Source organism: Melospiza georgiana, chromosome 4 (genome assembly GCF_028018845.1).
Source record: "Melospiza georgiana isolate bMelGeo1 chromosome 4, bMelGeo1.pri, whole genome shotgun sequence".
Lineage (NCBI taxonomy): Eukaryota > Metazoa > Chordata > Aves > Passeriformes > Passerellidae > Melospiza > Melospiza georgiana.
Window position 1 is genome coordinate 5,263,165 of NC_080433.1, and position 19,339 is coordinate 5,282,503.

Genomic DNA, 19,339 nt, shown 5'->3' on the forward strand with positions numbered 1-19,339 from the left:
CTTTTATCCTTTTAACCATAGCAAATGCTTCTGGTCTCTCAGTAATTTGTGAGGCTGCATTCACCTTATGAAAATGTCACTGCTTGAAAATAGTGCTGAGAATCTCAGGTTAAAACCGAAACCAGGAGCTGCCAAGATTTGAAAACACTGGATATAAATTTCATTTTTGGTTTTGATTTTCCCCCCACACCCTCTTCTCTATTCTACATTGGGACAATTGTTTTGAAATTTGGAGGGAAAACGTCGATGTCCATCTGCACATGTATGGTGCCTTCTGGGACTCACCAAGAATGGAAAGAATCTAAGTCCTCTTGTGAGATCTAGAACTCAGCCTCAAATTTCCACAGTCCAGATAAGAACAACAAAAGCAGGGTCTGAGTTCCTGTGACAGTGACAATATGGAAGGAGGCGTTTCTCTGAACTTGCCATTGAAGCGCTTTCTTTAAATTTTCTATAAATAATTAAACAGTCATTAAGGCAGAGACTTAAAATACGATCTTGCATGTGATCTATACAGAAGCATTAACTACTAAACCAGTTTGTCTCTTTGTTCCAATGAATATTTAATTATTTAATATTAATTAGAGACAAATTCACCTCGATTTTCTGCATGTTGTGGTTTAAGCCAACAGGCAGCTGAACACCACAGAGCTGCTCACTCACTCCCCATTTGTGGGATGGGGGAGAGAACGGGAAAAAGAGTAAAACTCATGGGTTGAGATAAAATTTAATATAACAGAAAAGGAAGGAGAAATAACAGTGATTATAAGAGAATATAGAAAAGAAGTGATGCACAATCCAATTGCTACCATCTGCTGACTGATGCCCAGCCAGTCCCTAAGCAGTGACTGCCTCTCTTTTTATTAAAATACCTCAGGACAGAATGAATTTGTTCATATTTTGTCTCCAGATCTCTGTCCAGAGACATAATCTAGATAATAAGCTTCAGCTAAGCATTTCAATCTTAGATATATTAAGTGAACTTCTATTTTTCAGGTAGCAAGTATAAATGGTTTACCAGAGTATACCAATAGCCACAACATTAAATTAATAATAAAATAAAGTTTTAGCTTTGCAGTGAATATGACACAGTCAAAGGAAAGTATGATCAAGGAAGATTGAGTTCTCAAAGTCAGATAACTTCATCGAGATGAAGAATTAATGCATATATAGCCAAGAAGACTCATCCACTTTATTAGTTAATTCAGATTATTGGCTAGTATACAGATGGGAAAAAAAATCATAAATAGCCCTCAAGCTAAGTCAGGCAAGATTTAGACTTAATATAAGGAAAAAGTATTCTTCATGGAAAGAGTTGTCAAACCTTGGAAGAGTCTGACCAGGAAAATTGAGTCACCATCTCTGGAAGTATTTGAAAAATGTGTAAATGTGGCACCTGGGGACATAGTGGCTTAGTGGTGGACTTGACAGTATTGGGTTAATGGTTTGATTTAGGGGCCTTTTCCTACCTTAATGACTCTATTATTGTATAAAGGTTTCTGGTTTTCCCCCTAGTGCATAAAATTGATCCCCAGCAAAGGAGGGCTGTTCTGCCAGTTGTCTCTTGTTAAAATATTTTGGGTATTTTCCTCCTCACTTCTCTCTCAGCTGGAAAAGGTGCCTGCAACATCTCCCATTTAACAGCACATCCTGGCTAGAGTCCTCAGAGGCTTTTGTTTCCCTGTTAATTGCAGACTTTATTTGGAGATTGCCAGGAGCCGGCAGGATTTCAGGGAAAGCCGGTGGGCCGCAGCACGACACCAGAGGCTCCCAAAGAAGGAGGGTCGTGGCCCTTCCTCCTCGCCTAAGAGTAATCCCCCAGAACCCAGCTCCTGTGCTCCTGAGGGTGGTAATCTGGCTGGCACATCCCAGCCTCTGACTCCTATTAAAACAGCCACAAAGGGCTCTCCATCCCGGTGTGCCAAATGAACATCCAAGTGCAAAACAGTTCAATCCCCGCTCCCTCCCAGACTGCTAAAGCAGCTTGCAACAGCCTCTTCCACGACCTTGTGAAACGTCTGCAGCGCTGCAGAAACAACCAGCTCCTCTTTGTAGTAGGAGGAGGTTTTTTTGGAAAGAGGGGTGTTTTTATTTTATTTTCCCACCTCGCCCTGCCTCCCCCTTTCCTTGAGCAAATCCCCATAACAAATAAAGTTACACTTCAAGACTGGATTACGCAGACTGTTAGGTTTGCATGCCAATGTTTACTTTAAGTTAAAAATGATACTTCTGAGAATTCAAATAATATGTTTAAAGTATTTCCAGGCTATTGCTTTGCTTGTATTTGTTTTGGCACTGTTTCCCTCCACGAATATGTCAGTTTTGAAGGAGAGATGAATGCTGTTCAGTTGCAGCTTTTTCCTATTGATCATACATTTAACATCTGTTGACTTTGTTTATGTGCAGTTTTGAAGAGATTCATGGCAAAATTAAGAGCACTTGCTGCAGAGAAATTTTGTTGACGAGAGTTTTCTGCTTTTTCTGGGATGGCAAAGAGTCTGATAGGGGGTGTACTAAGAACCCACAACACTGCTATTCATAGATCATAGTGAATAAACTGAATAGTCCTTTATGACCTCAAAATTTATATATATGTATATCTATCAAAAGGTTTCACTTCAGTTTTTTTATTGTAATAACTTGTCTGGGACTCAGATGAAAAGACTACAGAATGCCTGTCTCACCTGACATCTCCTGGAAGATATTCCTTTCCATGAGTGTCTTTCCTCTGAAAGCCAGCTTGCCTGATCTCCCCAACAACATGCCGGGTCCTGTACTCTCAGCCTTGATTCAACTTCTCCTGAGGAATGCATATCCTGTGGCTGCATACACCTGAGCTGGCTCCTCACAAGTTACCCCTGGAATCAGACCTGAGAGGAGATTCAGGCCAGGGACAGCTGAGCTGAATTTATATGTGTGCATTTAAAGCTTATCAGCTCAGGCTGAAAACAGCATAAATAGGGCTGTGGCTACAGCTACCTGGACTGATGATGCACAGCAACAGCTGGGATTGCCTTGGCATGAAGATCTCCTTAACCCACTCTGTTGCATTTGTATGGACTTGGCAGATTTTTTTTTTAATTTTTTTTTTTTTTTTTAGTCCATTATTTATGTCTGGAACACAAACATAGAGGGCTGGGGCTGTTGAGCATTAAGAAGAGAAGGCTTTGGGGAGACATCATTGTGGCTTTCCAGTACCTTAACAGGAGTTATAAAAAGGAGGGAGAGTGACTTTTTAATGTGGAGAGATAGTGACAGGACAAAAGGAAATGGTTTTAAAATTTGAGTTTAGGTTAGATATTAGGAAGAAATTTTTTTACTACAATGGTGGTGGAGCACTAGCACAGGTTTCCCAGAGAAGCTGAGGCTGCCCCATCCCTGGAAGTGTCCAAGGCCAGGCTGGATGGGGCTCTGAACAACCCAGAATAATGAGAGAATCCCTGCCCTTGGCAGGGGTTTAGAACTTGTTGGTCTCTAACCCTTCTAACCCAAACCATTTTATAAATCTCTGGTTCTGTGAATATCTCCTGCCTCCATTCTGCACTGGTCCTTGATAGATTTAAATTGGGGCAGTGTTTGTAGGGAGGCAAATTGCTCTGAGGAGTATGGAACATACAAGCAGAGGAAGGGGTTAGGGATGCCAAATGAACAAATTTGTAACAAATTTACTTTTTTGACAGTTATAGTTTTTCTCTAGCGGCCTCCAGGAGTGGTCCATCTGTTTCTCCTGGAGTTTTTGAAAGATTTAGGAAATCAGCAGGGAATGCAGGTAGAATAACCTCCAATTTTAGCTTGAAAGCAAGCTAAAGCATAATTTTTTCAGAAAAAAATACCTCTAGTATTTATTATTGTGAATTATTTGTGGATTAGCTTCACAGAATTTTCTTCCACAAAATTTCCTGAGACTTTGTGCTTATTTAAGGAGTACATAGTAGAGGAGGAAAATTAATCTGGAAAGTAACTGATCTTTCTGAACACTTGGAGGAAATGTAGGAATAAATCTATTCAGATATATTTTATTGTTTTAAGTGTGAATGCAAAAGAGGTAAAGTTGGTCAAGTTAATTAACATTTAGTCAAAACAAAAAAGAAGACATAACAGGAGTTTTAGAAATTACTTGAGATTGAGATAAAGGAATAGGTGATTAATTGGTTATCTTATTAGAGCAATAGAAGGATTTCTGACAAGGTCACCATGACTTTGACAGTGACCACAGCTATATTGCTTTTAGGAACTCAGAGGGAGTATGGTGATAAGGAAATTGGATAGGTAATTATGCAAAGGTCAGGAGGGGGGTCAGATGATTGCCAAGCTGGTCAAAGGACAAGGCATGTCATCAAAATGGCTGAAATGATGGTTGTCTCTAAGCTCATTGTCCCTTTTCAAATTGACATCAAAGAAAATGGAAGGCATTGATAATCTCTCTAAGAAGATAATTAAGCAGATGGGCATAAAAATTAAAAAGATAGATAAATAAGCTAATGAATAATGTACCAGAAAAAGAGATGCAAATGTACATGTTGAAGTATGGACAAGCTTAATAGTGAAATCTCACAGGCTTTGCTAACTTGGAAATTTGAAATAATGGAAATATGAAGATATTAATTCTTAATGAAGTAAATGAATTAAGTGGTGGGAAAAGGCATGGTCCTAGATCTCTCCCTTTTCTGAAAACAATTTATCTTGTGTACTTTGTGGCAACAGGGATGGATGTGAAACAAAAGCCAGTCTCTACTCAAATTATTCAGTATATCAGTTTTTGAAACTTTCCCCTTGGCTCTGTTCATATCTTTCCTTCTCCTCACTGCAGCTGAATGCTTGTGTGGATTTACAGGGGAGACTCCAGCCTTATCCACAAGTGGGAGTGTCCTCCCTGTGGTTTATGTTTCAAATGATCCCAGCTGCAGGCCTGCAATGTCAGAACCTCTCCTACTCAGATTAAGGCTGTGTCTGCCCCTGGCTCACAACACTGTTAAAATTCAGCTGCTGCCAAGAATTTCCATGTTGACCCCACATTTAATTCAGCTTCATTCTGGAGCCCCAAGATGTGCCAAGGTGCATATGAATGCAATAAATAAAGATGAAGCAATATATCTTTCTTAGAGAGTAGGTGTCTTTTCCTGTTTTCACAGGGAAATAACTGTTTCTCAATTAACATCAATTAAACTGTGATTCCTTAAAGCAATGGGCTGCCATGTAAGGATACCTTATAAAGCTAAAATTATTCCCATTTTTATAAAAAAATTGATGGCATTCCTGTCTAAGGCATAAAATCTTTGATATAAAGATTTTATATTGTACTCAAGATGTGTTCATGAAGGGATTATTGCATCATTTTATCATTGTAATATATAGACATGGGGAGAAAAAAACAAAACAGAAATAGGTCCTAAATTAATTTGGTTTCTTTGTTTCATATTGCCTCAAATGGTTTATATAAAAAAAAAATGTGATTCTAGAATATGCAGAATTTTCACTGGAAGTTCACAGCAGTTGTTTTGATGTAAAACCAATGAGCTACTGGATAGGACACCCAGAATACCTGCATTCTGGTTTGGATACACAGAGCAGGGAGTTGAAGGTAAATTTTCTGTCACTGCAAATGTTTTCTGTACATCAGGCAACTGGAGAAGGAAAACCTTTATTTTAAATTCCATTCTTTTCTAAGAGCAGGCATATATTTGCATGAAAATTTGAATTTTCCTTTAAATGACACTTGCAAATGGAAAATTCATCTTTTCTAGTTTTGATGATGACATGAATTTCAGAGAAACTTCAACACTTCTGCAGAAAACCAGAATCTCCTACACTTGTAATTCTGATTTGAAAATGCACCTTTCCATTTTCAGTCTGCAGATGTCCATGCAGTGTTGGACATAGTCTCTCATTGTATATTTTGGGAATATTGACAGTTTTGGTGCTTGCTACAATATTCCTCTGTACAATGTGGTGAGATACAAACCCCTGAAGATTTTCAAAGTCAGATCTCATTTATCTGACTTAGGTTACTAAAACTTAAAACTTTTTTTTTTTTTAATTCTTAAAATCCTTAAGAGCTCTGCCTCTGAAGGTTTTCAAAGCACCTCATTTCTTTTTGCTGAGCATATAGGAAATTCAGGTGCTTTCTTTTTGTAACACCTACAACCTAGATCCAAAGCAGGTGACTGACTTGTTGGCCAGATCCCTGTGGCTGTGCCCATCTTCTCTTTGCAGAAGTGTCAGAACAGCCCATGCAAAATCTTTATTCCTATTTAATTCTACATCAGGAACCACAGGACAAGTTATGGGATATAAAAACGAGAGCAGAATCTGGCCCATGAATTTATTTGCTTCAGGGAACAGAAAAGGAGAGGATTCTTTTGTGTTTACATCATTTACAAAATTTAAATCAATCGCAACACAAATCTCACTAGTAGAGAATTTTGGGATCCCACCCAGCTTACCTCAAAATGCTGTATCCTGAAATTGATATTACAGGATACAACAGGAATGTTGTATTGATTCCTCCTAGGTTTTATGTTAGTGATTATCAACTAACAGCAAAATGCAATAGAAGGACATAACTACTCTCATGCTGCCAGCTCAGAAGTGGAGAAGCTCCCAGCTTTCCCAGCTTATGTCAAGCAAAAGTCATCTTAGTTTGTCTGCATCTAAAAAGTGCACCTGGATCTGACACCGAAATTTCAGTTTTGTACCTGATGAAATTTCTTTCAGATAGCCCTGGAAGTTGCCGGTGTCCAGAAACTTTAATGCTGGTCAGGTTTCCAAGTCCCTCCCCTCCCATAAGCTTTAGTTTGGTTCCTCATCTGTCCCAGATGGAGCTCCACACACTCCAGCTGGTCACTGACAGAGAGGGCAACACCCCCTGCTCATCTCACCTGCCCATCCTTCCTGAAGAGCCTGCATCCTTCCATTCCAACACTCCACCCTGCCTCTGTGATGCCAGCAATATCAACACCCTGCAGGTGTGCACACAGCTCAGCTCTTCTTGCTTATTCTCCCCATCAGTGCATTGTAAACCAGAGGGCAAGACCAGAAGGTAAGAAACAGGATCTTGGTGTTCTGAATAAGAATTATTGGTTTTGTTCCTGCTTGGAGATGGCTTTTATTCAGTGTTTTGGATGTATGGGTTTTTTTTTTCCTTTCTGAAATGTAATTATGATGGACAAAATTGGGAGAGACTCACCAGCAGATCAAATTGCTTGTCATCCTGGTCATTACTTTGGTTGTCATTGCTAGTTTTTACCTCTCTGGAGTACCCCACCTGAGGTCTCCAGAAAATGAATGCTTGAGCACAATCTTCTGTGATTTTCATCCTCCTTTGTCCTGCCATTCTTCAATCAGCAGGATGATAACAGCCATTGGGACCTCCTGTCCAAGGTGGCAATTCTCCTGACACACCTATTGTCCCTGGCTGACTTCACATCTTAGATTTTTGTCTCTGCTTAGAACTTCATCCTGATTTAACAAGAGTCTTGACAGGTCTGAATGTCCATCTTTGGGCATTCTGCCCTCTGCAGAGATGAGGAAGCTGAAGGGTATGATCACTGCTGCTCAGTTCTTATCACTCCACTCAGTAATTCTGAGATAACATGATTGGGGAAAAAAATAAAAACAAGCATCTTGGAGTGTATCAGAGACTGCTCTAAAACCTAGCAGCATTTGGAGGAGGCGAATCAAGGAATCAAGTACCCATTTCCACACAAACCTACATTCCCCATAGTGCAAGTGTAACTTTGCATGTCAGAAACCTAAGGAAAGATGTGCAGTATGTTACTTCCTTCTCAGTGGAGAAAAGCTGACTTTGAAAGCTCACCAGTTTTAGAGATTTCAAGCTCTATTTATAATGCCAAAGCATTAAGATATTTTTCATGTTTTTAGTGCCATCACATCTTTTAATGCACTGCCTAAAACTGCCAAAAATAATGCTCCCAATCAAGGCAACTATATTTTATATACAAGCTATGACTTACTTCCTCATAGTGGTGTTAATCAGATTTCATTTATTTTTATAGCATTAGGAACATTAACATTACCCTCTGGAAATATTCCCCTTTCTATTTGCCCTTGGATGAGATATGTCCTGTATTAGGATAACTTTCTTCCTGAAGATAAATGTTCCCTGATAAAACAATAGTGTTAACCTGTAGAAACTGCAACATGAAATAAATGCAGTTGTCAAGTAAACTTTAAAGGGAGGAATTAAAATTAGAAAAAAAAAAAAAGACAAATAAGAAAGAAGAGAGAAACTCAGGACGCATTAAAATACTGCTGTATTGTTCTTTGCTGTCCCCAAAAACATTTATCTTCCTGGCTATCTTGCATGATTGAATAGCAGAAAAGTCACCTGAAATAATGTCAAATGACAAAGGATGCACTAGAATTGCAGGAAAATGTCTGTTCTCAGGAAGAGGGAGGAGAGATTTAGCTGTTCGTTCCACAGCATGTAAAAGGATTCAGCATGAATTAAATACCCTCAAAATTTCTATGTGTGAACTACAGGATAGACTTCAAGTCTGAAAATATTTATGGGTACTTTTGTCTCTCTATTCATGTTTTGAAGCATGCTGGATTTAGGGTTCATCAATAGTTGAAATCAATGGACAATTTCCTGCTAATTCCACTGGGGTTTTCAACACCCTGACTTCAGGTAGGTAGGGGGATAGAATACAAGTAAATAAAGGTGGTATAGAAAGTAATCTCACCCCCTAAAGAGTTGTAGCTGGGTTAATTATTAAAGATTAGGAGCAGGCCTGACTTCAACAGGCCACAGCTGTAGCTAATGAGAAGAAGAGTGTTATAAAAGATTGGATTGATTTGTTGGGGGGGAACTGGAGTCAGTTGGTTATTATGAGAGGAAGAGAGTTGCTGTTTGGAGGAGCTGCTTATGAGAAATATCAAGGAGGTATGAAGCTCTTACCTAAGGAGACAACAATATAAAACCTTTGCAATATAATGGCAGCACAGATAAACCCTCAAAATCTGCTTGTCACTGAAACACTTCTACTGCAGCATAAGAGGACTTTGCCAGGCAATGTCTATCTGCCTTCCTGTAATTCTCCTCCTTTCATGTTTTTATGGAATCATAGTTTGGGTTGGAAGGCATCTTAAAAGACCATCCAGCTCCAACCCCCTTCTGTGGGCTAGACCCCCTGGTCTTTCACTAGACCAGGTTGCTCAAAGCCCCTTCCGTTATTTTCAAAATGTTCATAATTTTCATGTCCTCTGAAGAAGACACTTTTATATCAAAAGTGATAAAGGCATGAGAAGTTCCATAAATAAGGGAAAAAAAATGAGGCTCACAAACAGTTGAAGACGATGACAAAGTACAAGAATTTGAGGTTTAGGTTTCTTCTGATATTTTCTTGTTTGTTTTTATAATAAACAATATGCTTGCCTGCTTTACTCCACAAGGCATTGAAAATATCCAATATCCTTTTTTTTCTAGATATTTTTGACCTTATTGCTCACCTTCTTGAAATATTGTCTTGATAATGAACCCCAGATTTAAAGGGAGTTGCCACTTACCCAGCCTTAATCTCATGCTGATATTCTCTGCTTGTGATTCTGATTTCTCAGGGTCAGTTTCATGAATGTTTCTAACTCTTCCCTGTTCAGCATCAGCTCCATTAACTCTTCCACAGATGGACAAAGGAAGAAAGATGCCCATTATATGAAACCAAAACAGAAAAAAGTGCTGACACACAGAATTCAGTTGCCTTTCAGGCAACAAAATAATGCTTTGATGCAGTAAATATTTGCATCAATTTTTATGATTTATTATATCTGTGGATATGTAAAAAGTACACAGCTGTAATTTTTTTACCACATGGGTTCTGCATTTCAGGATGAGGTTATATTTTGATGTTATAATGGAACAAAGTCAATGAAAAGAATAAGGAAGACTACTATCTTGGCTAGGGGTTTGGTTTCACATTTTGGTGACAAATTTTGGTGTATTTCTCTGTTTTCAATTTTATCACAACAATACTGCCCTTCCTGTCTTTCAGGAATAGTAAGAGAATAAAGTTCTTAGTGTGCTCCAGTTTGGAGGCAGGGAAGCCCAATATTAGTGCACACATAACTGGAGCCCTTGAAAATCTCTCCATGAGTGCTGGGGGGGATGCTGGATTTTTTGGGGGGAGAAATATTTGGAACAGTATGGGAAGAGCACACTGGTGTCTGGAGCAAGTCCTAGAATGCACTTTCTCCAGCTACTGCTGCCGCCTTATATTCTATGTATTGGCAACAGCAAAAACTTAGTCTTTTGCAGATATTTTTGCTTTTTTTTTTTACATATTTTTCTTTTAAAATACACTATGCCTGTTGAGAAAAAGGTGCTCCATGTGCTTCCTCTGTAGGTTCAGCAGCTAAAACTTGTCTTCTTCTTGATAAAATACTGCAATTCAAAGGCAGTCTGTGGGAAAACCAGAGCTGGGTCTATCTATATACTGAAGCAGTTTGTGTGGCATTTGCCTAAAATCAATGCCTGTTTGTCTGATCCTTGCTCCCCTTACCCAGGCATATGTCTTGGCACTGACACCGGAGTGAACTGGCTTTGGACTCCTATCCTGCTCTGGGAAATTATCGTTAATTTTCCTTAATCACATCTGCAGGAGCCTCTGCTCTGCTGTACCTCTGCTGATGAAATTTGATTGGCTTCTCCCTAGGTATTTTGATTAATTTTCCTCATACTTTCTGACCTTTGCATCTCATGACATAACCCAAAGAGGTCTGACTGGATGCCTTTCTGTGCCCTAAACCAGTAGTTTGGTGTGTGTTCGCTTTGTAGTTTCAGAGGAAGGATGAAGAAAAGGGGGATGGAAAAGAGGTTGGGAGCTTTTATAATTATAAGAGCTTTTGGTAAGGCTTTAGCTAACTATTAAGTAAATATGTTTCTTATTTTAACCTCTGGAGTGCCCCAGGCCTCACAGGGATACTTCACATACATGGATTTTTTTGTGGTAGGATGTAGGTCATGCTGTTGCACTGATTAGCATGGACTCTGCCTTTCAAGATATGCCTCTGGGTGGGATGTTCTCCCAAGGAGTAACCGGATTAGTCACTAGGTCAAAGACTAAGTGCTCGGTCTTCGTTGTCTAGAAATTCAATACCTTGTCCCAAGCTGGAGCCATTGAGCTTAACAAGTGAACCCTTTCTGAGACCTTGTCCAGCATCTACCTGTTCTGTGTTTGAGCAAGAGGCAAATTACTTCTGTGCACATTTCTGAGGTCACAGCTCTTGGACAAAGTTGCTTCCAGGCCGTGGCCTGGTAGGTTTTATCTCAGTGTTCACTGAATTTTCTGAGATAATTTATAAGCTAAAAAATCTCAAATCTGCTAACAACTGAGATAGATTAAAAAAAATAAAACAAAAAATAAAATAAATTCAGTTCCAGAGAGAGATCTTAATACATTTCTGGCTATATGTTTTAAACTGCATTTATAGTGTAAAGGACATCTGCAAATAAGTACACACATGCACACACTGCACTAAGCTTCTTTTTCTCTTTTCCTACTTTCACAGTTAAGGGTTTTCTTCTCACTCCCCTCACCCTCTTTTAATGTCTTTTAAGAGAAAGATGCAGTCAGCAAAAAGCAGCATTCTGTGGCTAATGTGAATCAAGAAGGATGTGTCATGTATAATGAGACATGAATAGCTAAGGAGATTGCACAGCCTGTATCACAGACACATGGAATTGGATGGTGAATCCTGCTTTATATAGGTCAGCCACTTGCTAAAACATATGATCATATCCTTATTTCAAGGCTAAATGTGCAAATGGACATTTTATATCATCCTTATTCATTATAACCTTGTGGTTTATATTCTCTCTCTTTTGCATTTGCCTCCCACATGTATTTGTAGACCACTGTACTCATTCCCAGACTTATGCCCCCTTACAGCTTTACTCTTCTATTTAAAACTAATTTTCTTGTAGATGCATAATGAGGCTTGTGCATAATTCTCCAGACAAAGACTGAGGTGTGCCTGTGAATGGCATGGTCTTCCTTCATGCTTCCTTCCTGAGAAGCAGCTGATGTGACACCTTAAAATTCCTAATTGCTTTTCTTTTTTTTTTTTTTTGCCTATCCAAATCACTTTATTGGCTTATTTTTATTCTATATTGGAAAGATCTAATTCTCATTTGACATCTAGTGTAAGCAAGTGAATGACAGGTTCTCTATCAATCCAAAGGTCAGGAACAGGCATCTCATGAACGTGATTAATTTTAGCATTTTCAGGTGAAAGAAAATCTCTCTGCGACTTTCTTGCTGAAACTCAACACCAAATACAACCGAAGTTAAAACGTAAGAGCTCAACACTCCTTGGTCAGCTTGATCACCCACATCTTTCTCAATACCATTTCATAGGAAAAAGTTGTTCATGTGTCCCCACACATGAAACAGAAACATTGCAGTGTTATGGTGACAGTTCAGTGCAGTGAGAGTAACGCTGCCCTATCTAATTCACACTGATATCACCCACGGCTCCATGAGCTGCAGTTGAAGTTTTACTGACCTGCTCTGGGTACCTCCATCTCATAGACTGGCCAGGACAACCAATAATTAGATGGTTCTGCAATTAGGTTCAAAGAGTCTGTGCAATGTTATATGCAAAGCTTGGCAAAAGCAAAAAATAGTTAAAGGGGCACATCTTCATGTTGTAGTTACCCTCTGAGCTATAAAAAGCACTGTGTGTGACTGAGGGAATGATTACAGGCGTCCTTACAACAGGGATATTTCTGAAATAGGATTATTAGCCCAAAGTGTATCTCTTTGCAAGGATGTTTTTGGAGGGTCCTTTGTTTCCCTGCATCTTATGAGGAGCAGCTGAGGGAGCTGTAGCCATTTATCCTGGAGAAAAGGAGGCTGGGGGAGAACATTATTATTCTATAACTCCCTGAAAGGAGGTTGTTGTGAGGTGCAGGCCAGTCTCTTCTCCCATGTTATAAATGACAGGACAAGAGTAAAAGGCTTCGAGTTGCATCAGGTGAGGTTTAGATTGGATATTAGGGAAAAATTCTTCATGGAAAGGGTTGTAAAACATGTAAATGGGTTGCCCTGGTAGTAGAGTCACACCATCCCTGTGTGTTCAACAAGTGTGGTTATGATACTTGATGAGGTTCAGAGGGGAACTTGGTGGTGCTGCTTGGAGTTGACAGCTGGACCTGATAACCTTGAAGGTCTTTTCCAGCTCTAATGATTCCATAATTCTACAATTCCATCCCTGCCCAGAGTGGTTGTCACCTTGTGTCCCGTGAAAATCCTGTATATAGGCTGTAGTGGCTGTCCTTCACTCTGGTAGTGTAGTGCTCTCTGATTAAATTGAGCGAACGACTCTCCCTGTGCCATGGATGTACTTTAGGAAATCAGTCATCCGTCCTGAAAGAGGAGAGAGCTTAGAATGGGGGCTTACTGAGAGTTTTCTTCCTCTTGCTCCCCTCCCCACATTCCCACACCCCTTTAATGGCTGGCGCGGTGCAGTCTGAAAACAGGTAAATCAGTGGTAAGTGGTATGGAATGGTACATCAATTTTAGAGTCACCTGACAAAAGTGGAAGGTGGAGAAAAGATTCCTTGTCCTGCTTGTTGCTTATGTGTCTCATACCTTAATGCAATGGTGTGTATTAATGTGGAATTAATGGAGTTAAAACAACAAAATTCAATTTAACCCTACATAGCAAATTAAATTATTATACTTGAATTAATGTTGTCTTTCTTGTATTATTACAACCTTTTATTTACATAAGAAATCAGTCTGAAAAGTGGGATTTGAGAACTTGACCTTTTGCAGCAAAGCAATGCTCAAGGCTTAAACATTCATATGAACACTGTGTGCCCCTTAAATCTAAAAATAACCCTTTTTCCATATAGCTTCTCACCCATTCATATTTCTTAGAATTTAATTTTTCCTCCTCCTGTTACCACAAGGCCGCCCACTTCTTTCTATCTGTACCCTTGTCTACAAGTGCTGGTGCCAAACACCATTGATTATCTCACTCCTTTAGTAAGAACACACATTTTCATTCCCACATAATCTGAATTTGCTATGTATACAGATTATTAGGAATCATTTACACAGAAATAAAGACAGGCAAATATTGCTACCTTAACCTTCCTTTAAACAAAAGTGAGGAGGAGGGGGTATTTGTGTGTGTGTGGCAAATTTGATTTTTCCCAAAGGCTGAAGAAACTCAAAAATACTAAATTAAATTTCCTTTGCTCTTCAGGTTTTCATTATTTCTGTTCAAAACCAAAGTTAGTCGTGATTGTTATCAATTGCTCAGCATGGAGAAGTGAAGGCTCTGAGGAGACCTTATTGCAACCCTTCAATATTCAAGAGGGAGTTATGACAGGGGCTTTTACAGAGGTTTGTAGTGACAGGAGAAAGTGCAATGGTTTTAAACTGAAAGAGGGTAGATTTAGATCAGACAAATGGAAAAAAAATCCTTTGCAATGAGAATTGGAAGGAACAGGAGCAGGTTGCCCAAAGAGGCTCTGGATGTCCTCACCCTGGAAGCGTTCAAGGCCAGGTTTAACGTGACTTGGAGCAACCTGGGCTAGTGGTGGTTGTCATTGCTGGTGGCAGGAGGGCTGGAATTGGATGAACTTTAATGTTTCTTCCAACCCAGACCATTCTGTGATTCTATCAGTCTATGATTCTGAGATTTGAGACTTCTCCAGTTCATTATTTTTCCATAACTCTCCCTCTTTCAACAACAAGATAATTGAAAAGTTACCTTTGCTGTGGGTTTTATTTTTAGTCTGTAAATGAGATAACACTACATTTCTGTCTTCCTTATTAATTCTTTCTATATTTATTATTTCTTTATTTCTCTCATTTAAAGTCCATTTTTCCCTCTAGTTCTGTATAAAATTATCTATATTAATTTCTTGTACCTTAATACTGGTTGCAGTTTTCCTTAAAACACCTGATTTCATTACAACTGCTTGAAAAGCAAGTATTTCTCCAAGAATTTTTATTTCTGTGACATAGTTCTAAATTTGAGCTAAAAATAGTTTGTAACAATTGAAAAGGGGAAGTAGCTCAGTGGACAGTTTGACTTCTCAATAGGAAACTGTTGTCTTGTAATGTAAAGTCTAAGATTATAAATCCATTTTTGATAAAGAAGTAAGTTTCAACTTTAATCTTGAGGCTCTAAGCAGATACAAAATGGTTCTTGCCAATACATCATACAAGTTCACAGCTGAAATGGTACATTATTTTCAGATATGAATCTTTGCAATTTTACACATAGGTGAAGAAAAAATATTACCCATCTGATGGAGGATACCTGATGTTTACAACCTAACAAGCGCATTGTAAACGTTGCTTTGTGTCTTTATTTCCTATTTAGCACTTCAACCAAAACTGGTATCCATTGTCGTTACAGGGAGGTCACAATTACATGTTCTGAGTCATAACAACACTTTCCACCTTCAAAGCACTTTGTGAACGATCTGAGTGACAATCTTATGAAGCAAAGCAGCATAATAATTCCAGAGTTAAAATGGCTTAACTGAGGAAAAGAGATTTGAATATTGTCGCACAAGCACAGGCATTTCCAAAGACGTGTCAACCTATCTATTTTGGACCATTTTTCTCAAACTGGGAGAAATCACACTCTGGAGCTGCCTGTCTCGTGACCCAAGTGACTCACTACCAGAGCTGGGATTATGTTGTCATTAATAAGATCTGTTATAGATGGCAAAAGTTTCCTCAAATAAGAAGGATTTATGTTAAAACATGGTAAGCATATTGCATGTTTCAGAGCAAACCAGTACTCAAGAGAAAAGAATGTCGAAAGAGGGAATTCAGTATAGCATAAACACGCACAGATAATTAATTTATTCTTTTTCTAAATTTATTCTGTTAGTCTCGGGCAGGGTAGAGAGAAGAAAGCTTCATCCTTTCCTTGGAAAAATAAAAAATGCTAAATTGTCATCAAACTTTCCCTTTCAAGAGTGTTCTTCAATGAGTTCAACTTTCATTCACTGTTCAGCTTTGAAGGTTTGGGATCATGAATGATTCTGAAACCCTCTGGGACAGGTTGTACAGTGCTGATCTGAACCAAGCAATAAGTGCAAAGTGGTGTCCTGTGAGCCACCCCCAGACATTACACAGCATGAAAGTGACTCAGAACTTCAGAAATGTCTTCATTCAAAGCAGTGGGAATGCGAACTCTGCTGTGTGGAAAATGAAAAATATCTAGTAACATCTTTTGACTGAAATACTTATTTTCTTATTATAGCCTGATGATTGTCTCATTATATTCTGCAATCTGCACACCACTATAATATTTCTACACCCCACTGCAGTGTAATCCATAAAAGAATAAGTGCTCAATCATGCTCCAATTCATAATCAATGGAGTAACCTAATTGGATAGTTGCACTAAAAGAATCATGACAAGCAAATCAAGGGAGGTGCTTCCCTCCCTTTACTCCTTTCTTGTGAGACCCACCTGAAGGGCTGTGTCCAGCTCTGGGCCCCCCAACACCAGAAACCTGTTGGCACAAGTCTGGAGGAGAGCCACTGTGCTCATCACAAGGCTGGAACACCATTCCACAGGCTGAGAGGGTTGAGGTTGCTCAGAAATAGAAAAATTGAACTGGTTTTTCAGGAGCATATAAAAAACTCGCCTCCCAGGTTCTCTGAAAATTTGCAGTCCCAATCCTTATCCCAAATCAATGATAAAAATCTGAATTCAAGCAGAATTTGAGCTCAGACTCTTCACACTGCAAGTCAGTGAGAAGGTGCTAGTGTCTGGGGAGAGATGTTCTTCTTGAGGTCCTATATAATCTCTTTCACACAGCCATTACTCTTTTGCAACTATACTATGTATACCCAGGCACAGAATGCTTCATCACTGTCAGGGAATGCAAAGCTATTTACAATGCGATAAAATATTTTATTCATTTTTTATCATTTCCCTGGGCAGCTGTGGCCCCACAGAAGTTGTTCATGGGATGTGATAAAGAGCCTGCATCTGGGTAGCAGGGAGAAAAGGGTTTGACAGGCAAGGATATTGTAAGAAGGGGACAATGTTTGTTCTCAAACTGTTTTGTTATATTTTTGATGACCAGCAATTTAGGGTTTTATTACTTAGTTCTACTTGGTAGCTGAAAGTTTTAAAGCTGAAAATTTAATCAGAGAATTCATTAGTTGAGATATGGCATCAGGTTCACCTGGGATCAGACTGGGATCTCCTCACAGGATTCTGCCCACAGGGAGGGAGCAGTAACTAAGGAGGAGAAACAACTCAGCCTGGGATTTAAATCTTATCAGAAACGTTTTACCTCAAAAGCATTATTTCCATGGGTTTTTTTCCTGGTATTTCCACTCATCTTCAGCCTCTACTGCGAGTTTTATGATGCTTCCATTTAGGAGTTACTGAATTTCAATATAACCTAGAATGGGCTCTTTGGAGTTTTACCTCCTTTTGATGAATCTAGACTGCAGCTAAACTTTTGGGGAAAAATAACTAAAAAAAATCCTAGCATCAAGGGCATGTGGCTGTGAAAACCACTAGGGCTCTGAGAAATATTCTGTTGATGATGTTTGATAAAGAAAGTTGCTGCCATTACTCTAAATCAGATCTACTCTGTTGCAGAGCTGTAAGCTGGGCATCTGAAACTTGTTAACATCAGCTGTTGCTGGGTTGATGTTTACATTTTAATAAGAAGTGGAATCTTTGGGTCATAACCTGTGTATTCTAGCAGTCATTTCAGAAAGTTTTATACTTGAACGTATAGGTAGGTCAGGACTGGAGGTGAAATTTGGAAGAGGAACCACATCTGCTGGTGTTCTATATCAGTTATTGGGAGTGGTGCCTGACCCTACAGTACTGCAGGATCAATGCTTTTGCAAGGAAGGGCCTCCAGCGCCAGCTATACTATACTTCTCTCCAAAAGCTAAACTCAAATGACTCATCAGACATACTAGAATAAATAGGGAATGTTTTGTGTCTTGCATAATATTTGTGTAGTATTTGCAAAAATTCCTGTTAAAGTATGTCCTGAATTACAGTCTTAGCTTGTGTGTGTGCAACATGTTTTCATCTTAGGGCACTCCACTGCACGAATTCAGGAGTAACCATAGAATTATAGGACATTAAGGATTTGGAATGGACCTTGGAGGTCAGATAGACCTGTGCAGGGGCATCAGCCAGAGTTGGATGATCTTTGTATATCTCTGTGTAACTCAGGGTGTTCTATGATTCCATGGATTCATAATTCTATGGTATTGTGAATTCTGCATTTTGGTAGTCACCTACAATTTATCTGAGTTGTCCAATAGGCAAAGATGAACACTGAATGTTCATCTCCCACCCTGTGAAGGAAAACCTCCTCACCTCAGCAACAGCGCAGGTGCAAGAGCAGATTAGTTGCAAAGTGTTCTTGCATTGGCACGTCCTCCTTTTATAACGTGCTGAAAAATTTCAATCAAGTTTTACTTGAGAATTCTTTGCTTACTTATTTTTGTATTGCAATTCAACTTTTGAATTTGTTTTGCTTTAAGCACAAATATGTTTTTAGTAATAAGGAAGGCATCTGAAGAGGTCTGGCTGAAGATTTTAATTTTTAAAAAAGCTGAAATGTTGAAAAAAAAAAAAAAAAAAAGGAAAATATCACCAGCTTTAAAAGCCAGGTAGAAAGTGGAAAAATAATCTTTCCAAAATTTTGTAGATTAGAAATTCATAGCAATGTAATATATCTCAGAACCATCTTTCATTTCACAATAATTTTCCATAAAAAGATATCAGGTCATGGAAAGAACTGCAATAGAGTTCCATGTCTTTGTCCCACTGTGACCTTGGAAGGACCTGAAGTTTGTAGATATAAGCGTTGGAGGAAGGAGATTTCACTCTTACATAAACTTCTACTACTTCTTAACAACCCTAAGAAAAAATGGTCTCTCTACTACTGCTTCCTTATTCTCATCAAGTAATTCCTTTAGAACCTTCTGCATGAACCTCACATTCTTTCTAACAACAATCCTCCAGACCATTTAAATACAATATTTTTTTTCTTTTTTAAGTAGTTTTGAAAAGGTCATTTGTTTTGAAAAATCTGTGCAGATACGTTCCCAGTTTGAAACTAATGTGTATTATGCAGCTTTGTCTCTGGGTGATTTAATTTTTTTCTCTGTATGAGATACTGATTTTTAGAAGGAAGTTAATAATACAAATTGACAAAGTGAATTTTGTATTTTGCATTTGAACAGCAGGAATACTCATGCAGCACTTCACATGAGAGAAAGGAATAAATTGTTCTAGCACAAAACCATTGCTATGATCAATACTTATTTAGACTGAGGATTTCAGGTTTCGGTTC